General features: G+C 34.9%; 1 long non-coding RNA gene across 2 annotated transcripts in view; it reads left to right on the top strand.

The window, feature by feature from the left end:
• LOC122137953 overlaps positions 1-22,536 on the top strand; it is a 75,440-nt gene that overhangs the window by 39,728 nt on the left and 13,176 nt on the right. Inside the window, exons 2-3 of one of the 2 annotated variants that reach the window (XR_006155164.1) lie at positions 4,395-4,502; positions 20,953-21,442. This is a non-coding gene — a long non-coding RNA (uncharacterized LOC122137953). Of the gene's footprint in view, positions 1-4,394; positions 4,503-20,952; positions 21,443-22,536 lie in introns of those variants that run through there. The other variant, XR_006155165.1, reaches the window with a different exon arrangement.

The following is a 22,536-nucleotide window of genomic DNA, read 5'->3' as shown; positions in this document are numbered from 1 at the left end:
TCATGCGTCTGTAATCTACAGTATGTAACAAAAATACACTTTATATTTGGTCAATATTTTGTCATATTCATTCATTTTAGTCAATTTTACTTTGACTAAAATGGTACTGTATCTTATTTTAATCAACAAGAACTATTTAATTTTTTTTTCTTTTGTTATTTATTGTCTGTTTTAGTATGTTTTTATTGAAAGAGTATATTCGCAATGTGATTTACATATTCTTAAGTAAAAAGTATAACTACAATAATAATATACGCTATTATTGCATATGCTATATGAATATTTTTAAAGCTTTTGTATATTTTGTCTTTTCACTTTCATTTAAGTTTGAGTAATTTTGTTATGCTAAATTTATTTCATTTTTTTTTTTTTTACTTCAGTTTTAGGTTTAGTAATTTAATTTATACTTCAAATTAATTTATTTTAAAATTAAAAATGTATTACATTTTTGGTAACACTTTACTTAAAGCCTTAATGCATAATGCTTTTTAAATGGTTATTAGAGGGTATAATCCATTATAATTATCCATAATGTGTCACATTATATCTTGTCATAAATAATTATTACGGAATTTAAAATGCATATTATAACAATGAATTGATAAGTGTTATAATGTATTAACTGTGGTTACAATTATTGATGAGATTGTACAATGCATTATAATGTGCATTACAAGGCATAATTAATGCATTCAAATTTTTATAATGCATTATACATAAAGGCTTTAAGTAAAGTGTTACCAAGTTTTTTTAAATCAAATATGCATGTTTAATTTTGTTTCAGCCTCTTTTAATTAACTAGAAATAATTTCAAATACAGTAGTTTATCAATAACAACCAATGCATTTGCATCATTTTGTGCAGATGCAAGTTGTAATATTACGTTGTGTATATATTCATTTGGAAAAGCTAGTATTTTAGCAGTTCATTCACTTCAGCCTAGATTTTTCTTCATCAAAAAACATTGTAAGTGCATTGTAAATAGCTTGCAGTGTTATTTTAAGTAAGTTCAATGTGCATTTCTCATCTTGTCTTCTATTGTTGATGTCATGAAGAAACACTTTATTATTTTTTCTGTTATTTTTGTTAATGAGATTAACACTAAGTGACTCAAATTATCCACAGTTTTTTCATTCACATGAAAATATTGCAAGAAGACATAAACATCTCCCATTTTTGAGTTTGACAAGTTTAATAACAACATATCACATCACTGAGAAAACTGTCCATAAACTCTTTTTTCAGTTTCCATTGTGCTAAATTCTCTCTTTCCTCTATTTTCCAGTCTTTCCACCTTTTGGACGCCTTAATGATCCTTCAAAGCGGCATTTTTGTGTTTCAGAGTGAATGAAGTGAGAAATGAGAGGGAAAAGAGAGAGAAATGGATTGTGACAGAGGCAGTAAGGGTAATAGGATTTAGCCTGAACTCGGCAGGGTAGTGCTGCCCTCCTAACTGGACTCACTTCCTCTCTTCTCCTCTTCCCCACTGCGAGGTCAACCAGTCGTCCATCAGATCGCTGGCTAATCCCTTCAGAATGATAGAGTCAGACATGTCTCTGAGACAGGAAGTGTAAAAGACAAATGATGAATGAAAGAAAGATCACACCCTGAGATGGAAGAGGGTGACGATCTCATGAAATGTTTGTTGCCTGAATGGACAGGATCCTAATGTGCTGGAAATTAAACAGCTTACCCTGTTAGGTTAAATTGTTTATGCACTGTGTGGCACAGCATATAGAAGAGGGGCCAATGCTGGAATGTGACAGCAGTGTACTTGCAATATGTAGTGTAGTGCAAAATGTCATATTTAATGTGCAACATTAAAAATGTAAAATTACTTATCTTTATCACCTATTTACCCCTTTGGTGTGAAAACTGTACATAAATAAGACTTGCATTTTCCGTCTGGCCTATAGAAAACAGGTACACGGAAAAAAAAATTACATAAAATTTATGGTAACAAACGGCAGCTGTGGTTGCCAGAATTTTGCAGTAAAAAATATGGTAGCAACATTTTAGGTTTTACAGTTTTAACTTAAATTTATAATGAAATACCGTAAATTCATTAACTGATGTAATGTTAATATACCAACCTATTAAAGTACTGAAATCTGTTTTGTACCATTGTAGCACTGAAAACCACCAAAAGCAGGTGATGATGAGAAAGTCACATAATGAACCTAACCCCATCACAAGCAGCTTTTAAATATTAACATATATTGTCCAATACAGTTTTCCACCATATATAACTTACCGATAACCATTTAACAGGTTTTTACTGTAGCATTTTCACAGTCTTTTCCTGTTAAATTCACGGTCATTTTTTACAGTGTATGTAGTACCATATTAATGTATTAGCATGATTTTTAATGATTATATTTGCAAATACATTCAAATAATTTTAATCTGTATTGACATACAGTCATACACTTCCATTCTAAAGTTGGTTGTTGATAAGATTAATGTTTTGAAAGAAGTCACTTGTGCCCACCAAGACTGCATTTATTTGATTGAAATATTATTTGAAACTGAACTGTTTTCTATTTGAATAAATTGTATTCTATTCCTGTGATGGCAAAGCTGAATTTTCTGCAGCCATTACTGCAGTCATCAGTGTCACATGATCCTTCAGAAATCATTGTCAATGCTGAAAGCTAATGTACTGCTTTATTGTTTTGTTGAAACTACAGTATGATACATTTCTTTCTTTCTGTGATTAATAGAACTTTTTAAAAGAACAGCAAGTTCTTTTTTAAATAAATTTTTTGTAACAATGTAGAAATCTTTATTGCTACTTTTGGTCAGTTTAATGCATCTGTGAATAAAGGTATTAATATCTTTAAATCTTCAAACTTTTGAACTTTAATGTATGTGTATAAATTATGGTTTAATAGTTTTACTTTTATTCTATTTTTTATAAAGTTTTACTTTTCTATATTTTTATTCTTTTATTCTATTGTTTTTTTTTGTAAAAAAAAATAATAATCATTTGAGAAAAACAATGAAACATTTAGGTGCACTTTTTCTTTTATTAAGTTGATTTTGTATATCACTGAAGTGTCACCACAGGTCACCTGTTTTATAGAACACCTTCTTGACATAGATACAGATAGTGATAGGCAGATGTGTGATCTTCAAAGAGCCACAGATCACAGAAGAAATTGAGAAAGAGCTGCCTAAGAGCCTGGCCATCCCAGATCCATCTATTGATTTTCCAATCAGAGCTTTGGGACTGTGCAAACAATTCCACTGGAGCTGTAGAGCAGATATGCAGACTTCGCTCTTCGAAGCTCAGGGTTGAAACCGAGGCCGGTCTGTTATTATGGTTGAACTGCTACGCTCAAGTTGAGTAGCAGTACAATAGCAGGGCATGGCTCCAACCGTGGAGGATCAGAGGAGAAGCCCTGCTATACTACATTTATGGCAGCATTCGTTAAAAAGTTTAAGATTTCGAGAGAGGCAAATAAATGAGGCATGGAAAACGTATAAATGGCACATTTTCCTGCCTGAGATAAAAAAACTCAGACAAAACTATTTTATGAAGAAACCAGAGAGAAGAAAAAATGCACATTAAAAAAATTCAGAGCCTTTTTTGACCTTTTCGTTGCCTTAGTGGTGCAGTATTGATTTAAGTCAACACAAAAAGCCTTACTCTTCTGAGTGCTTGATTGGATAGTTTGTCATCTTTTACTCACCCTAATACCATTCCAATCCTGAATGAGTGTTATTTGGGACACAAAAGATTGAAAAATTTGAAAAATGTGTCAGTGTTTTTTGTACATGCAATGAAAGTTGTTTTGGACCCCACTGAATTTCATTGTATGGACAAAAACAGTTCAAACATTCTTCAGAATATCGTCCTTTGTGTTGCTCACAAGAAAGGAAGTCCAGTAGGTTTGGAACAACGTGATGGTGAGTAAACAGTACCAGAATTTTAATTTAAGTGAAGTCCTCTCGACCAGAATTAGTTAGTCACACTGATTACCGTGCTTTGAGCCGTGAGAACATTCCTCCCACTGTGAAACACATCTGCTCAAATTAAAGAAAGGTTACAGTGAAAACACTCGACTGAACACTCTCTCCCAAACACCTTCTATCATCCGAGCTCAGGAACCTCTCGTATGGAGCACCCGGTTCCTCTGTCTTGATCGATCAACAGCCGGTGGGCATAAAGGGTGGCACTCTCCAAACGACCCCCCAGAGGCATTAGAATGTTTACTTAGCCACTGTTTTAAAAAAAGGGATGAAATAACAAAAACGCAGAGAAGGAAAGGGCTGAGAGAGAGACTAAGTGGGTGAGTGAGTGAGTGAAGCAAGGAAGGAAGGAGCGTATGAGTTGTCAAGATGTCATGCCAAGTAATTTTATGCATCGCCATTTCCTTGTGTTTTTGCAGAAAACAGTGTGAATGTTACCCACAGGTCATGGTGTCAGTGGACGGGCAGAATGGAGTTTTGTACAGCTCCAACAATACTGATGTGAATGAGAGGGGTGATGAGCTATGGTAAGAGTTTCATTGATACTATTGTTTTATGGATACCTGGTTTAAAGAGCACAAATGAATAAAAGTAAATAACATCCTTTATGCATAATAATGATAAATTCCAGAAAAAGCTCATAATTTGTGACCCTGTCTGTGAAATCCAGGCTAAAATGGATACTCCATCCCAAAATTAAAATTTTGTCATTAATCACTTACCCCCATGTCGTTCCAAGCCCGTAAAAGATCTGTTTGTCCTCGGAACACAATTTAAGATATTTTGGATGAAAACTTGGAGGCTTGAGACTGTCCCATAGACTGCCAATTAAAAAACAGTGTCAAGGTCCATAAAAGGTATGAAAGTCGTCGTCAGAATACTCCATCTGCCATCAGAAGTGCAATCTGGGTTATATGAAGTGACGAGAACACTTTGTAAGCGAAGAAAACAAAAAGAACGACTTTATTCAACAATTCCTTTGTCAACGGTCTCCTCTGTGTCTCTCATTATCAGTATGCTGTGTATGATCTTCTGTATCATCCACACCACAAGGATGCACTGTTTCTACGTGTATTTAGCTTTGATTTGAAATAAAACAGCGTTATTTTAGTTATTTTAAGAACTAATTCTCACTGTTATCTAGTTATTAGCATGTATGTTACTAGTGTTTTGGCTGTTTATTAGTACTTATAAAGCACATTAATATCTTATTCCGCATGACCAAATTTTAGATCTCTTAATCCAACCCCACACCTGAAATTAACAACTAACAACTATGGGCAGAGGTTTCTTAATTTACCAAAAAATACAAGTCTCATTATAGTGTCTGAATATTCAAAAATTCTTTACATCAGTTCCAACCATGCATTAAGACGTTATAAATGCTGTCAATATGTTGATATTACATGTTTGTGTGTCTGTCTTAATGTATATAAAGCTTATATGTATATGTAAGACAGCTATGAAATCAAATGAGATCATGCTGTGACAAACCCCTCCTGCTGATTTCTTGTAAACGTGGTCTTGGAATTGTCTGCAAGCCATACATGTGCCCTTTTTACCTCTGGTTGAGCGCTATAGAGTAGACACGTTTCCTTTGAAAAAAAAGTTGGGTCTTGATCAAAGAAAACATTTCTTTTTTCTGTTGTGCCAAACGTAAATTTGATAGAAGTCACGGAAAGTGAAATATGTAAGACTGAGGGCTAGAAAGTTTCTTTCTGCGCCTAAAAATTGCCTGACTTTCTGAGCCCTATGTACGCTGACACTTGTGGTTAGGATTGTGGCTTTTACACAGGGTTAATAGATGAAGTGAAGCCAAAATGGTTTCATCAGTAGGAAAATGAAAGTTATTAGAATAGGCACGTCTCCTTGGAGAATTAAATTACACCACTATTGCATTCTGTCTTGCCTTATATTGAGGGTCTAAATTTGGATGTTGCTCAGAGAAGAAGGTTCAAAACAATAGATCACAAAATCCCATGATCCAAATTGGTGGCAGTGTAACTCATGCCACATGAGCCTTAGATGTGCATTTCTACTTTAAGCATCAATAATAACTCCAACTGATGCACTATTTATTTATTTATATACAATATATATATTTTTTTACTTTTAAAACTTTTATCTAAAGCGACTTCAAAGTGGATTCAATCTCCACATTATATCAGTCCATTTATTCCCTGGAAATCAATCCATGACTGTCTAGTTGCTAGCGCCATGCTGTACGTACAGGAATTATATATTTATCACTTTATTTCCCTATGAGATTTGAATGTTGAAGAGTCTGGAGCACATCCACATTTTAAAGGCGTCAGTTTTCCACTTGTTGCCTCTGGACACAGTATTTAAATGCCTAGGGTGTAGTAATGATCTCTTGGAGAGTTTGTGGGATTTTAACACAACACGTGGCATGGTTGTTGAATCCGTGGGGAATCAGAACATGCATGCATGTTCACATTCCACTGAGGTCATTGGTCAGCATTGCTGGCACCTTGTATACAGATTTTATATGCGTCCACAGGTCCTTTGGAAAACAGTTTGGGCGGCCTTTAGAAGTTATACAGCGTCCTTCGTATGCAGTGTTCCCAAGCTGTTAAGACACAGCAGATTCCGCTTCCAACCACAATCATTAGCCACTAACGTGCCACTAGTGTTTGAAACCAGGTTGGAAATGGGTGGGTATAGTCTCCACAGATGGGTGTTGATGGGTTTGCTGAGAAAATATTGTAAAACGGAAACTGCCTGTTCATTATGGGTGGGGTTCATGTGATACTTGTCATGGTAGTCTGGTTGGGAATCTGGCCCTTGGTCTGTTTTCCTTTCACATAAAGGTGCTAGTGTGTTAAAACTGGGGTCAGGGCTGACAATGTGGTGCTGATGTATAAAGTCGGACAACTTACAACTCGCTGTGATGCCCAGCTGGAAAGTGTATTGGTTTGACTGTCAGAATGAGACATTGGTGCTTTAGAACCTGTCCAACAGAACCAGAATACACTAGTTATTTACTTCTCTATAGATTATATTCCTTTGGCAGCACAATCGAGTTATTTTGGCATCTACAAACATAGAATTTGACGGGTATTGAGGCATCACATAAAACCTAAACTTGCAAATGGCTAATTCAACCTTTTAAACCACAACTGAAGTGATAAATATGCAAAATCAAGCGATCAATATACAAACCCGATTCCAAAAAAGTTGGGACACTGTACAAATCTTGAGTTAAAAATGAATGGAATAATTTACAAATCTCATAAACTTATATTTTATTCACAATAGAATATAGATAACATATCAAATGTTGAAAGTGAGACATTTTGAAATGTCATGCCAAATATTGGCTCATTTTGGATTTCATGAGAGCTACACATTCCAAAAAAGTTGGGACAGGTAGCAGTAAGAGGCCTGGAAAAGTTAACTGTACATATAAGGAACAGCTGGAGGACCAATTTGCAACTTATTAGGTCAATTTGCAACATGATTGGGTATAAAAAGAGCCTCTCAGAGTGGCAGTGTCTCTCAGAAGTCAAGATGGGCAGAGGATCACCAATTCCCCTAATGCTGCAGCGAAAAAATAGTGGAGCAATACCAGAAAGGAGTTTCTCAGAGAAAAATTGCAAAAAGAGTTTGAAGTTATCGTCATCTACAGTGCATAATATCATCCAAAGATTCAGAGAATCTGGAACTATCTCTGTGCGTAAGGGTCAAGGCCAGAAAACCATACTGGATGCCCATGATCTTTGGGCCCTTAGACAGCACTGCATCACATACAGGAATGCTACTGTAATGGAAATCACAACATGGGCTCAGGAATACTTCCAGAAAACATTGTCGGTGAACACAATCCATCATGCCATTCGCTGTTGCCGGCTAAAACTCTATAGGTCAAAAAAGAAGCCATATCTAAACATGATCCAGAAGCGCAGGCGTTTTCTCTGGGCCAAGGCTCATTTAAAATGGACTGTGGCAAAGTACAAAACTGTTCTGTGGTCAGATGAATCAAAATTTGAAGTTCTTTTTGGAAAACTGGGACGCTATGTCATCCGGACTAAAGAGGACAAGGACAACCCAAGTTGTTATCAGCGCTCATTTCTTAAGCCTGCATCTCTGATGGTATGGGGTTACATGAGTGCATGTGACATGGGCAGCTTACACATCTGGAAAGGGACCATCAATGCTGAAAGGTATATCCAAGTTCTAGAACAACATATGCTCCCATCCAGACGTCGTCTCTTTCAGGGAAGACCTTGCATTTTCCAACATGACAATGCCAGACCGCGTACTGCATCAATTACAACATCATGGCTTGTAAGAAGGATCCGGGTACTGAAATGGCCAGCCTGCAGTCCAGATCTTTCACGCATAGAAAACATTTGGTACATCATAAAGAGGAAGATGCGACAAAGAAGACCTAAGACAGTTGAGCAACTAGAAGCCTGTATTAGACAAGAATGGGACAACATTCCTATTCCTAAACTTGAGCAACTTGTCTCCTCAGTCCCCAGACGTTTTCCGACTGTTATAAAAAGAAGAGGGGATGCCACACAGTGGTAAACATGGCCTTGTCCCAACTTTTTTGAGATGTGTTGATGCCATGAAATTTAAAATCAACTAATTTTTCCCTTAAAATTATACATTTTCTCAGTTTAAACATTTGATATGTCATCTACTGTATGTTGTATTCTGAATAAAATATTGAAATTTGAAACTTTCACATCGTTGCATTCTGTTTTTATTCACAATTTGTACAGTGTCCCAACTTTTTTGGAATCAGGTTTGTACATGTTAAAATTAGTGCTGGTAAGCAATTACAATTTTTAATCTTAATTACACGATGTGGCGTTTAATTAATCTAATAAATCGCTAATTAATCGCACATCAAATTTGGCTGAGAAATTACTCCCAAATGATAATTTAAAGTGTGTAAAGCATCAAACAGACATTACAACAATTTATTACATATACTCTTTTGGACCATGAGGGTACTATGCCTTTAATAATTTATTAATTAATTTGTTATTATTACTATGGAAATATGAAATTATTTCTTTAACTAAATGATACTCTAAATAATAAACTAAAACTGCCAGTAGGTGGTGGTAAATGTCTTAAGTCATCGAGTCATTTATTCATTCATTTGATTCGTTCAAATGGCTGATTCATTCAGGAGTGAAGTAAATGGTTCTTTATGAACGGTCCATCGAATCATTAGGCTTGTTCGACTTGAAGCAGATCATCACCATCAAACCAATCGGTGTGGACATCAAAGTACCGCAAGTCTCGCGGTCCTTTGATTTCATACATAGATCGGTCTTTGCAGCACCGATTCAAATCCAACGTGCCAAATGGTTCACCCAATTCGTTCACAACGTGCATTAAGAAATGAAATTCTGCTGTGTGTTGCTCGGAGATGAACAGATCTGCTTTGTCTTTATATTTTTGTGTGCAAAATTCAGCAAAACAGACAACATTGTGTCTAAATATTAAAGGGGTGATATGACGCTGCTAAAAAAGAACATTATTTTGTGTATTTAGTGTAATGAAATGTGTTTATGCGGTTTAAGGTTAAAAAAACATTATTTTCCACATACTGTACATTAATGTTTCTCTAATTCATTTGTGGTCGGAGAAACGACAAACAACAAGCACTACTCTACACTGTGCAAAACTCGCGTTTAAATAATCAGTGGCAAATCCTTTAAATATGAAAACGTACTTACAGGCTGTGAGTCAACATTATTTGTCAGAACACTGGCATTGTAGGCTACTTTCCCAGGAAACAGTCCTTGTCTTCCGTAAAATGCGCTGCACACATCTGAATATTTGGTATGAACTGTTCTGGAACAGTGTTGTAAACACAACTTAACCACAGATTTCTAGTTGTGTCATCTTTTGGAAGGCCAAAAAAAGTAGTTTCGTTTTCACAACGAAACACACAGCATCTCAAACACATGGAGGCAACGGCAGCAACAATACTGCAGCAAGAATAAAAGTTACACCTTCTTTCTTTGCATGAACATTTGGGCAGTGTTATGCAAATCTTTCCACACAGTGACGTAGACATGTTTAAACAAGGGGTTTTAGGAGGGTGTGGACGAGTCTGAACTTTTATAAAAATATCTCTTTGGGTTTGAGACTTTAGTCTTTGCAACTTTAGGGATCTTATCTATTCACAAATAGCTTGTAACACTCCAAAGAGAAAGGTAAACTTGAAATGGCATCATATGACCCCTTTAACTTCTTACTTACTGAACTGTTGTATAAGATCAGTATCACATTTGCACTCGTGTGATATTGCACTTAGCCTATTGCTTGTATGATATTGCTTAACTATATGATTTAAATATGAGACAAAAACTTAAACAGGGCATTTTTGTCCCATATCTTGAACTTTGGGGACATTCTAACTATGTTCTCTAGGCTCCATCATGCAGTAATTTGTTGCCCTGCCTCGTATTAATCATCAAGCAACTGTATGAAATGTCAGATGACCGACGTAGGTCTGAGGCGAGGCAAGTGCATTAAATGCATTAATAATTTCAACTTGTTATTTTTAACCATAATTAATGAATCTAATTAGCGCGTTAAATTACCAGCCCTAGTTAAAATATGTATTTGAACTGAATCGTTATAGTTTGGTAAATTGAGTTGTAGTTTAAAGTTGAGTTAAAGGGTTTAGTTCAATCCCTGTAAACCATATGTATCTTTATCATCTATTAATCTGGAGATATCATTGTGAAATTTATAAATTAAAAGATTTGCTCTTTAAGGAAATGTGTTTTTAATAGTTTGAATTATTCGGTATCTGTTTCACTCACACCTTATTTAACCCCTTTCCTGTAAACTGACTTCATTCATATCCATCCTGTAAGGTACTACTACACATCACTCATTATCAAAACCTCACCTCAGTCTGTTTCTGATTTTCAAACCAAGATCATATCTTTTGAACTTTATAATGAATTACATATGTGTACAAATAAAGCTGATTTCAGGACGAACAGCTGGGCTATCTGGGATCTTAATTAAACTACAAAGATTGACATAAAGTTCAACAATCTAACATTTGCTGTGTATTTCTTGTTTGCCATTGTGTTTCCAAATGGACAAATAAGCAAGGAAAGAGGGTCACATAACAGCAGAGGAATGTGACATTCATTATTGAGCACTATGCTAAATATTAACACGTACATAAAGAGGAAACAGATTTAGAGTGTTTTCTTCACAAAAAAAAAAAAACCTTTGTGAGCTGGATTTACAGCTCAGAATGTAGGCTGAGGCTTCGCCTTTGGATGACCTAGCTGGCTTTTGTCATCGTCCATGATAGTTATGGATTCCCCAGACCTGAGAGCTGGCCCAGCACATCAAAAGTGTGCTAGAGCAGCTCTCCTGAATTTACAGAGAGCTTATTGGGATAGACCTGGTGTTCCCATCCTAATCCAGGCATGGGACAGGCTTTACACATCACAAATGAAGATGAAGGACAATCTAAGACCCTGTGTGTGTTTGTGCTTGGGTGTGTTCAGATCCCACGCTACATGATGAATTGAACAACTGGGACATTAGCTGAAACACAAATGAAAGATACAGGGCACAAACAACATGACAAAAATAAAAAAAAATATCCACTACAAAAAAAAAATAAAAATAAAAATCATCTGTAAAAAAAAATAAAAATAAAAAAAAATGGTTCCCCCATCATAGGCTACCTAATGATTCTTTGTGCTTAACTATTTATAACTGTATGAAATGTTTTATAAACTATATCATTATATCACAACACAACTAGATACCCCATTCTATTTTTCATGTTCTATTTGGAGATATCAGTATTTTTCCCAACTAATGGATGCACTATTTGTAATATTATCTGTACAGTTAATACAGGGTTTTACAATTAGAATTGGCCATTGACCTCTGGGATGATGTGAGAGATTTTCGTGCCAGAAAACGGAATGGACACCTGCACTTTCAGGCCAGTGCTGCTACTTACAACTGAAATGTCTTCATTAATTTATCTTTTACATTAATTTCTACTGCCTTTCAAACTTACATTTTTATTTTCTGTGATAGATTAAAGAGGTCTAAATGATGCTAAAAAGAATATTATTTTGTGTATTTGGTGTAATGAAATGTGTTTATGCGGTTTAAGGTTCAAAAACCACATTATTTTCCATATAATGTAAATTATTGTTTCTCCTCTTTGCCCCGCCTTCTGAAACGCGTCGAATTTTACAAAGCTCATCATTCTGAAAAAGCGAGGTGTGCTCTGATTGGCCAGCTATACAACGCGCTGTGATTGGCCGAATGCCTCAAACGTGTGACGGAAATGTTACGCCCCTTAACATACAATGCCATCTCCCAGGCCAGCAGCACGAGACTCAGTCCAGCTGTTCTGCTCGCGCATATCCCATCATCTGTTCTCTTTTAGCCGTTCAGTCAATATACTGTTAGGAATAACTGAATAACTCAGGATATTGGTTTATTTTGCATCAGATGGAGTGTAAGGCATGTTTATAAACCGAATAAGTTAAGTAATTTGTGGATTAGTGCATACTGGAGATGCGAACCGTTTTGAAACGATTTAGTTCAATTTTGAGAACTGGTTCGACCGGTCCACTAAGAAGATCTGGTTAAATAGAAAGATTTGTTCGCGATCCGGACATCACTAAACGAGACAAAATCAATAAAACCCATTACAAAGAAGGCATTTGTTGCATCCAGTGGGGACATAATTACTGATTATAATGACTTCTACTGTCTTTTTACACGTTGCGTTGCATATAGCGCTGCGTAAACATAAAACCATGTCTGCATTTGTGATCTGAGAAACAACAAACCTACTCTACTGCTCAAAACTCGCTTTTGAATCATCATTGGCAAATTATACAAATATAAAAAACTTACTTACAGGCTGTGAGTCAGAAGCGCCAGACTGTCCTTGCAAAGTTTGAACTGCCCAACTTTATAGAAACAGCAGTTGTGCCACATACGCATTGTAGGCTACTGGTTCAGGAAACAGTCCTCATCCTCCATAAAATGTGCAGCACACATCTAAATATTTGGGTTGGACTGTTCTGGAACAGTGTTGAAATACAACTTAACCACTGATTTCTAGTCGTGTCCTCTTTTGGAAGTTTCGCTTTCATAACGAAACACACAGCGACTCCACAACATGGTAGCAGCAGAAAGACAGAGAGAATAAAATTTACGGCGCCTTTCTTTGCGTGAACATTTGGTTGGCATTATGCAAATCTTCCTACATAGTGAATTAGATATGTGGGGGGCGTGTTAGAACAAGTCGTTTTAGGGGTCTGTGGTTAAATCTTAACCTTTTATAAAGAACATCTCTTTGGATTTGAGACTTTAGTCTTTGCAACTTTACAGATCTTCTTTATGCACCAAGAGCTTGTAACACTCCAAAGAGAAAGGAAAAACTGAAATCGCATCATATGACCCCTTTAAACATTGTTGATTTGTATCCAAGATGATGGTATCTAGCAAGTACTAGCAGGTTTTGTCGCATTTGCAGAAATGATTTGTGCTAGTCATTGTGATAGCATCAATAAGAATGTGTTGAAAACTACAAATCAGTCAGTATTTTTTTTTTTAATTGTATGCCATTGTTTTCCAGTTAAAGTATTATAATCCTTGACCTGTGCCCCTGTCTTGTTCAAGAACTTTTATGTTGAAATGTTTTCTGTGTTCCATTTGTTCCTGCGTTTGCTTCCTGTGCTTATGCTGCCTTCACATGCTATCGGAATTATCGTAAATATGAGTTTCCTAATTGGAAATTAGATGTGAATGCCTCTTAAATCGTATTTACAACTGGGAAATTCAGAAGTAATTTTGATACCACAGTTTCTGAGTTGGGCGGGCCATAAACTTTAAACATGGTGGAAGGGAAAACCATTGCTTCTGTCAATGCTATTCTCACAACAACTATCACTTTGTGTATTTATTGGCCATATATGAATGATCATTTGAAGCATATTGTATATTTTATAAGCATGTAAGCAATTACAGAATTGTCAGCAAACTGCATATGTAGCGCGGCTTATGTTTATATGCAGGGGTGCACATAAGTTTTTCAGCCTGGTTCTCATATGAAAACCTGGAGATTTGGTTTGGTCCTCACACGGCACATGGTGTGACCCATCAAATATAACTATAAAAAATAAATTAATAATAGTTATAATAATTATATTATTAATAATAATATTATTGCACTTTATTATGTTTTTTTAAATAAAATAAACTAAATTATAAAGTGTGATAATACTATTTTATTTTAAAATAAAAAGGGAGTATTAAATACAAATTAAATTTTATAGTAAATTTAAAAATAAAATGCTAATATTTGTATTATTATTATTATTATTATTATTATTATTATTATTATTATTATTATAATTATTATTATTATTATTATTTTAATTTGAAAATTAATTATAATTTTTAATTTGAATAATTTTAATTTTTCATTTTAAACCTTAAAATCAGCAAGCTTTTATTTTGGCGGGTTGCCGGCAAGTAAGTATATGCGCATCCACTTCCGGGTTTAGCACTGCCAATTGTAGAGCGTCAGTGAATGAAATGTCACAGTTTTGCATTGTGCTTTGAAAACGTTAGCGGTTAGCCTAGATTTACATTTACATTAAGTCATTTAGCTAATGAAGATTTATGGTTTCAGTTTGAATAGAAATCTTATACAGTACAGTTTGTCGATATAAAATGGTAATTGTGCATTAACGGCTGTCGGTACGCAAACGCACGCTCTGAACTAATTTACACAGCGCATTTCTTATTTTGGTCGTGCATGCGGACCTGCGGACCACTTATGTGCACTCCTGTTTATATGATTGTCAACCAATGGGATGCTACATTTTTTTCTTTCCGACAACAAACACTTGAATATGACAAGCTCGTAATCACGACTTCACAAGTGGGAAATAGGAAATTTCCGATAGCACGTGAAGGCAGCATTAGTTCCTGTTCCTTGTGTTTTCCTGGTTGTTTGTCTACATGGTTCCACCTTGTTAGACGTCATGGTGATTGATTAGTTCCAGCCCCTGCGTATATATATCCTGTGTTTCATTGATTGTCAGTCAATCATTGTCTCCTGTAGAGGCCCATGTTCTTTGTTTCATGCTCTTGATACCTGTTTTCCTATTTACCTGCATTTGCTTTATGCCATCAATAAGTCTTTGACTGCATTTAGATCCTTCTCATCTTGCCCTTGTACCCAATGCTACATAAAGGGGTCTTGACAGAATATATATATATATATATAGTATATATATATATATATATATATATATATATATATATATATATATATATATATATAATATTATTATTATTATTATTATTATTATTATTAATTTATTATTTTTTTTTTTTTTATAACTATTAGTATTTTAGTATGCTCCTTGAGGTGCACTTATAATCTTTAGTTTTTTGGACACTTTGCACATATATGTTTATAAATCTGTGCAGTCACATTATAGCTGTATAGTTTCAGGCTTGTTGCAAATTTTCTTGTAAAGAAAAAAAATATTTCAAAAATGTTGTAAATAATATATATATTATATATATATATATATATATATATATATATATATATATTATATATATATATATATATATATATATATATATATATATATATATATATATATACATAAACATAAATAACAGAGGGCCTACATAATATAAAAGTGCATTACTAAAACTACTATTTTTAAGTGCACTTTTGAGAGAATTAATCTCAAAGTTTTCCTATTATATATGATATAATCATATTAGAGATTGACCAATATTGATTTTTTTCTAGAACCGATACCGATCATTTGCATGTTTATGTGACCCATAACCGATATTTATTCATTGTTTAATTTCTCTTTTTGACTTAACATTTTTATTTTTATTACACTGTCAATACTGTAATTTCACTCCCTCCTTGAAAAACAAAACAGCAACTTATTTCTACATCAGTAAATAAAGTGGTCTAAAATTGGGAAAATAAATAAATAAATAAATAGTGCCCTTTGCTACCTTAGTGTGGCCTAGTACTCCCAGTTGAGTTCCTCTAATTTGATTGGATTAGTGGTACTCAGATTTCTGTTGTTCAGTAACACCAGTAGGTTTCATTGTTTGTATCACACTGTTTGTCCAGATTTAGCAATGTGAAGCTGTGAGTGGACATCATGTTTTTTTTTATCCATAGACTATGATCATTTAATTGGTTTGGTTTGGAATGATTCGATTTCTTTGTTAGAGTAACTTCATTCCATGTTGTGGCTTCCAGGGTTTATTAGTCAGTGCTCAGTCACTGTGTTGGTTATGTGTCACAGGACTTGGTCATACACTTTCATACTGTCAACAGATCTTGAGATTTACTAGTAGTACCATAACGGATTGTCATAAAAGTTGTTTGTTAATCACAGCTGCATCAGAGCTGTGGGAATGAACATGAACCCTGACTGACATCCAGTGAAATTCATGAGGATTTGATTCCAAATCATTCAAATGCTTCTGCTTACTGGCATAGGAGAAAGAGAGAGTGTAGAGAGTGCTAACCTTCATGTGAACTCTGAGAAGGATGAGTAGAATCGCAGATATGTCCTTGGCTCTGCTTCTCACATCTCCATGTGTGTTGCATTTGTAGGGTTATGTTTGTTGAAAGAACCTCTCCTTTGTTCGTGCTGTTGAACAGCTCTGCATCTTGAAATGTCTAAGATGTGTGTGACAGGGATACGTATTCTTCAAGTATTAGCGACTTCATTAAAATTATATCCTCTTTATACTTTTATAATACTCTATTAACCCTACACCTGACCTGTCTCTGTTTTTAATTACATCTGTCATCATAACCTGTGACGAGTTACCAGAAAAGTGGATCATAGCCACATTAACAATCTCCATTTCTGTCATTCTATCACTAAAAATGAAATCCTTCAGCTGTTTGGTCTAACATCTGAAAACATCCTGGCCAGCATCAGATTGAGATTTGGTCAATCTGACCTCCAATGAAGGGGAAACCCCACAGCACCATTCTGTCACTGTTGGGAAGGGGATTTCTAATGAGTACCAGTTCAGTGATGTGCTATGAATAGAGTTAAAAACATGAGAAAAGAAACTGCGTCAGAGAAAGGACAGTCGGGTAGTTTCCCGTTGATACCCAGCTCATCTGTAGTGCACATTGTCAGTGCACTTAGAAAATTTTTATTTTGGAGTTTGACTGCTATAGAAGTGGGTTTGGATGAAGGCCATGTGCTACTGGTAAGCACAGAACTCTTTCTGAAGAAATATATCTTTATTGCTGAATGTAGATGCGTATAATCTAGGATTATTTCCCTTTAAATCAGAAACTGATTTGTGTTGGATAATTATCAGTCAGATATATGTTGTAGATTATGGGGAGGGATCGATTACTTCATGGTGAGTGGCAGAGTAAAAGAAAAAAAAAAGTCTAAAATATCAAATAAAAGCATCTTTGTTTCTCTTAATTTTAAAGGGATAGTTCACCCAAAAATGAAAATTCTGTCATAAATTACTCACCCTCATGTCGTTCCAAACCTGTAAAACCTTTGTTTATCTTCAGAACACAAATTAAGATATTTTCGATGCATTCTGACAGCTCTCTGACACTCCCATAGACAGCAAGGATCCTAACACGATCAAGGCTCAGAAACATAGCAAGGAGATTGTTAAAATAATCCATGTGACATCAGTGGTTCAACCGTAATTTTACGAAGCTACAAGAATACTGTTTGTGCACAAAGAAAACAAAAATAACAACTTTATTCAACAATACAGGTTTGGAATGACATGAGGGTGAGTAATTAATGACAGAATTTTTATTTTTGGGTGAACTGTCCCTTTAACTTAATATTTCACAATTGTGACTTTAAATCACACAGTAAGATATCTGTATAATATTATATACAAAATGCAGCCTATACAATATAATTTTCTGAAAATCCTGAATTTCTTGAAATCACACAATTATATATTAAATTATTTGTGTAATGTTATGTATTTCATTTAAGCGTGATTTTTATGTGAAAATGTGACAATTAAAATCTCACAATTTAAAAACATCCTCATAATTTTTTTATTGTATTGATTGATTGATTGATTGACTTTATAAATCCCAAAGGGAAATTCACATCACAGCAGAGCTCACCACATAATAAATAAATAAATAAATAAAAACTATATATCTAAAAATTGTGTACTTTTTCATTTCTTGTAATTAATTTGTGCCTCACAATGTAACTTTATTTCTTATTTTGAACTTCACTTCACAGTTACCTGTTGCATTTTTCACTACAAATCTTTCACAACTTCACTATTCAGTACAGGTGAACAGATAAAAATGATTTCAATCTCACCCATTCACTCAGTGACAAATCATGAATGAACTGGCACAATTCTGCCCGTGCTTGCTGGAAAATGAGCCAATTATGAGTTAGCTAGGGGTAATTGTACATCCGCTGAACCTCGGCAGCTTCGGAAGGCAACATGCAGAGATAACTAAGACTTTGTCAGATTCTATTATCGATAAACCCACATCACCCAAGCACCACTGCGCAAGAGACCTGCTCTCCTTCTCAGGCCAGTTACAGTTTGTTTCAAACATGACCATGACTACAAGGTCAAAACAGTGACCGCTGCGAGATCATTGTGGGCTGTTCTTGTTTTGCTTTCAAGGAGTGAAGTGGAGAAAAGTATCACTTAATGAACTTGAACTCCGGCAACCCTTGACCTTCGCAAAAGAGGCTGGACAAACAGCTGGGGTCAGGGTTGTGCCGGTCGCAACCCTGCTGTTTTCTCTATCAGCAGGGAAGAGTGGAACAGGGGTCATCATGTCAGAGGTCACAGTTCATCGGAGAGGGAAGAGTAACACATGTAAGCAGACATTAACACTCAGGGATATTAACTCACACATGCAGAAACTGACACTCACGTAGGAGAGAGAGCTGGTAAGCCAAAGAAGGAACCAGAAGGAATGAGTCTATAGACCTGCATCTGGATACCAGATGGCAGTTGAGTCATGCCTGGGTTACCAGAGGTTGGGAGCTGTCTGTAAAGAAGGAGAAGGGGGGCGAAAACACACACACATGATTTTTCTCTTTCATATATTAGCTCTCGTTCTCCTGCTTTCCTTTTTCCCTCTCCCTCTCTTTCAGCTGCTCGCTCGCTCTCTCTCTCACACGATCTTTGAATACATAAGAATGGTGTTCTCTCAGGAGAGCAAGCCCCCATGGAGAGGCAGATTGCTCCCAGGCGCAGCTGACCTGGGGCTAAACCCAACACCTGACTTACTGTGCTGCTGACGAAGAGTTCAGCCCGAGGGTGACGCATACCACACTCCTCCATACAGAAAAATAAAGAGCGAGAGATGCTTTAACATGCAAAACCTTCACTCAAAAAATGATATGCTATTCAGTTAAAAATGGCTCCACTTGACTGTATAAGTTGCTTCGGCCATTTAAAAAGTGAATTCAAGATTACATTTTTATGGTTGTTTTCGGGTAATGAAGGAAACCATTTGTACTTTTCCAATGTCATATTTTTGGCCATTTGCTTTTATTATGACAGGACAGTTCAAGTTAGGACAGGAAGCAGTAGGAGAAAGAAGAGAGAAATTAGATCAGGAAAGGGTTATCCGAAGAGCTAGAGCTCTATTTGTTCAGTGCTATGTGTAGTCTTTATCCAGTATATATTATAGCTCTGACATACACTGCTGTTCAAAAGTTTGGGATCAGTAAGATTTCTAATGTTTTTTTTCAATGGAGTCTCTTATACTCTTCAAGGCTGTGTTTATTTGTTCAAAAATACAGAAAAAAAAATTAATATTGTGAAATATTGGTTTCCTATTTTAATATACTTTAAAATATAGTTTATTTTCTGTGACGCAACACTGAATTTTCATCAGCCATTTCTCCAGTCTTCAGTGTCACATGGTCCTTCAGAAATCCTTCTGATATGCTGATTTATTATCAGTGTTGAAGTTGTTGTGCTGCTTAATATTTTCTGGAACCTGTAATAATTTTTTCTTTGATGAATGAAAATTAAAAAGAACAGCATTTATTCAAAATGGAAATCTTTTCCCTTTTTATCCATTTAACACATCCTTGCTGAATAAAATTATAAATATTATGGATATAAATATTAATTTCTTTAGAAAAAAAAAGTAGAAGAAATGTACTGACCACAAACTTTTGAATAGTAGTGTATATTGTAACACAAAATTTCTATTTTGAATAAAAACTGTTCTTTTTAACTTTTTATTGAGGAATTCTGAAAAAGTTTCCAACATTGATTTTAAATCCGCATATTAGAATGATTTCTGACGGATTATGTGACGATGAAGACTGGAGTAGTGATGATGAAAATTCAGCTTTGCTTCACAAGATTTAACGCATGTTAAAATAGAAAACTGTTATTTAAAATTGCAATAATATTTCACAAAATTACAGTTTTTATTTTTTTATTTTTGATCAAATAGATACAGCCCTGATGCACATAAGAAACTTCTTTTAAAAACATAAAAAATCTTACTGATCCCAAACTTTTGTATGGCGGTGTACATAATTTTGTATGTTATGTAGTACTTTTATCCATAATGCAAATCCTTCCCTATATATATATATATATATATATATATATATATATATATATATATATATATATATATATGCTGGATTTATTTAGAAATGTCATTGTTATTTGTAATTAGCTAGCAATGCTAGCAATTTTTGTTTCACAGTAAAACTGACCACTTTTTTAATGTGGCTTAGTATTTTCAAATGAATATAACCTCAAAATAACCAGTCGTTTTTTGACAGTTCTATACAGTTCTGCATTTGCTCTGGCTTGTACTGTAGTGTACTCCACACTCCGCTTAGCGTAACTTATTTACCTGTATTTTGTCATAACACTGATGTTATCTTTTACTGTCAATAGGTACATACTGAACCCAGTGAAAAAGGTCAGAACCTGACAGAAAAGAAGATCAAATCAGAAGTCGGTGGACAAAAAGGTTGTGACCTCTTTTGATGTTCAGCAACATGCAGGAATATTTTGTCTGGTTTCTTTTGGTATGCTCTGCATTGTTCAATACAAAGGTCAGATAACCGACATCATCTCAGTGTGTGATCTGACATGAAACTCTGTTATGAGGGAATAGTCCTAGGAGATAAAGAAATAAAGCATGAGAGCTTGCACACAACTCATGCCTCGGCTTTCACAAGAAACTAAATGTCTTTCAGTTCCAAGGAGTTCAGGGTAGCTCTCTATTTTCAAAAAAGAAAAAAAGGACAGGATTAGAAGTTTTAAGCAGTAATGTATCTCTAACTTACTTCAAACTAACCATCAACCACTACCCTGCCGTTATGAGAAAAGTACATGAATTAAGCATTGGCTTTGATAAAATAAAAGAGACAGAAAAATCGTTGTGCCCATTTGGTTCAAAGTGTGGAAAGAAAGACCGCAGATAAAATGATTCAACATCACCAATAACTTATTGATGGTAAAACGGCTTCAAAGTAACAACATTACTTTGGTTTTGTAGTCATATTTTATATTTATTGAAAAAATGTGGAATGCTAACCATGTACATCTTGGCTTATGTCAAGCAATCAGCCTCTAAAAGTTTTTTGGTAACTTCTGGTGATGATGACAATCTAATCACCCACTTATTTTTCATTTATTTAAATTCAGAGAACAGTGTTACTATTCTGAATTCTGGACTATTAGATTTCATAGCCAGATCACAGGTCTCTTTTTTTTTTTTTTTTTTTTTTTCTGAGAGGTGACATGGATCTGTTTTGAATGTTTTGCCCATACAATTAAAGTGCAGAAAGGGTCAAATGAACAGTGCTTTTCAGATTTAGCAGCTGCAATGTCCCTGAAGAATAAGAGGAAAACAAAATATCTCTGTCCTTCAAAAAAGTAGTAATTAAACGGTGGAGAATTTTGTAGCGTTACTATGCACTGAACCAGCTCCTGCTGAACTGGCATGTTTGCATTTGTCAGTTCCTCAGGTCCAGGTATCAGTCATGAGCGGTACTATGCCAAAATCAATACCTGGTCCTTCTCCCCATCCAGTGATTCATATTCCATATGGCTCAACTGTCTGAAATATAAGAAATGAACGTTCATTAGAAAAAAAAAATATATATATATATATATATATATATAATATAAGACTTGTATTTATTCTACCATTCAAAAGTTTAGGGCCGGTAAGATTTGTTAATGTTTTAGAAAGAAGTCTTTGATGCTCACCAAGGCTGCATTTATTACAGCCAATTTTTTTGTTTTCTGTTTTAATATATTTTAAGAATTTTCAGCAGCCATTCCTCCAGTCTTCAGTATCACACAATCATTCAGGAACCATTTTAATATGCTGATTTAGTGCTCAAGAAAATAATAATTATTATTATTAACAGTACATACAATTGTGCAGTTTCTTTTTTTATTGAACATTAGTGCATACATATTGTATATGTAGCTTTAATCTAGAATAAAGTGAGAGGTCTTTATAAC

Source organism: Cyprinus carpio, chromosome B7 (genome assembly GCF_018340385.1).
Source record: "Cyprinus carpio isolate SPL01 chromosome B7, ASM1834038v1, whole genome shotgun sequence".
In the NCBI taxonomy this organism is placed as follows: domain Eukaryota; kingdom Metazoa; phylum Chordata; class Actinopteri; order Cypriniformes; family Cyprinidae; genus Cyprinus; species Cyprinus carpio.
Note: the sequence above shows the minus strand (reverse complement) of the source record. Positions and strands in the feature narration are given on the sequence as shown.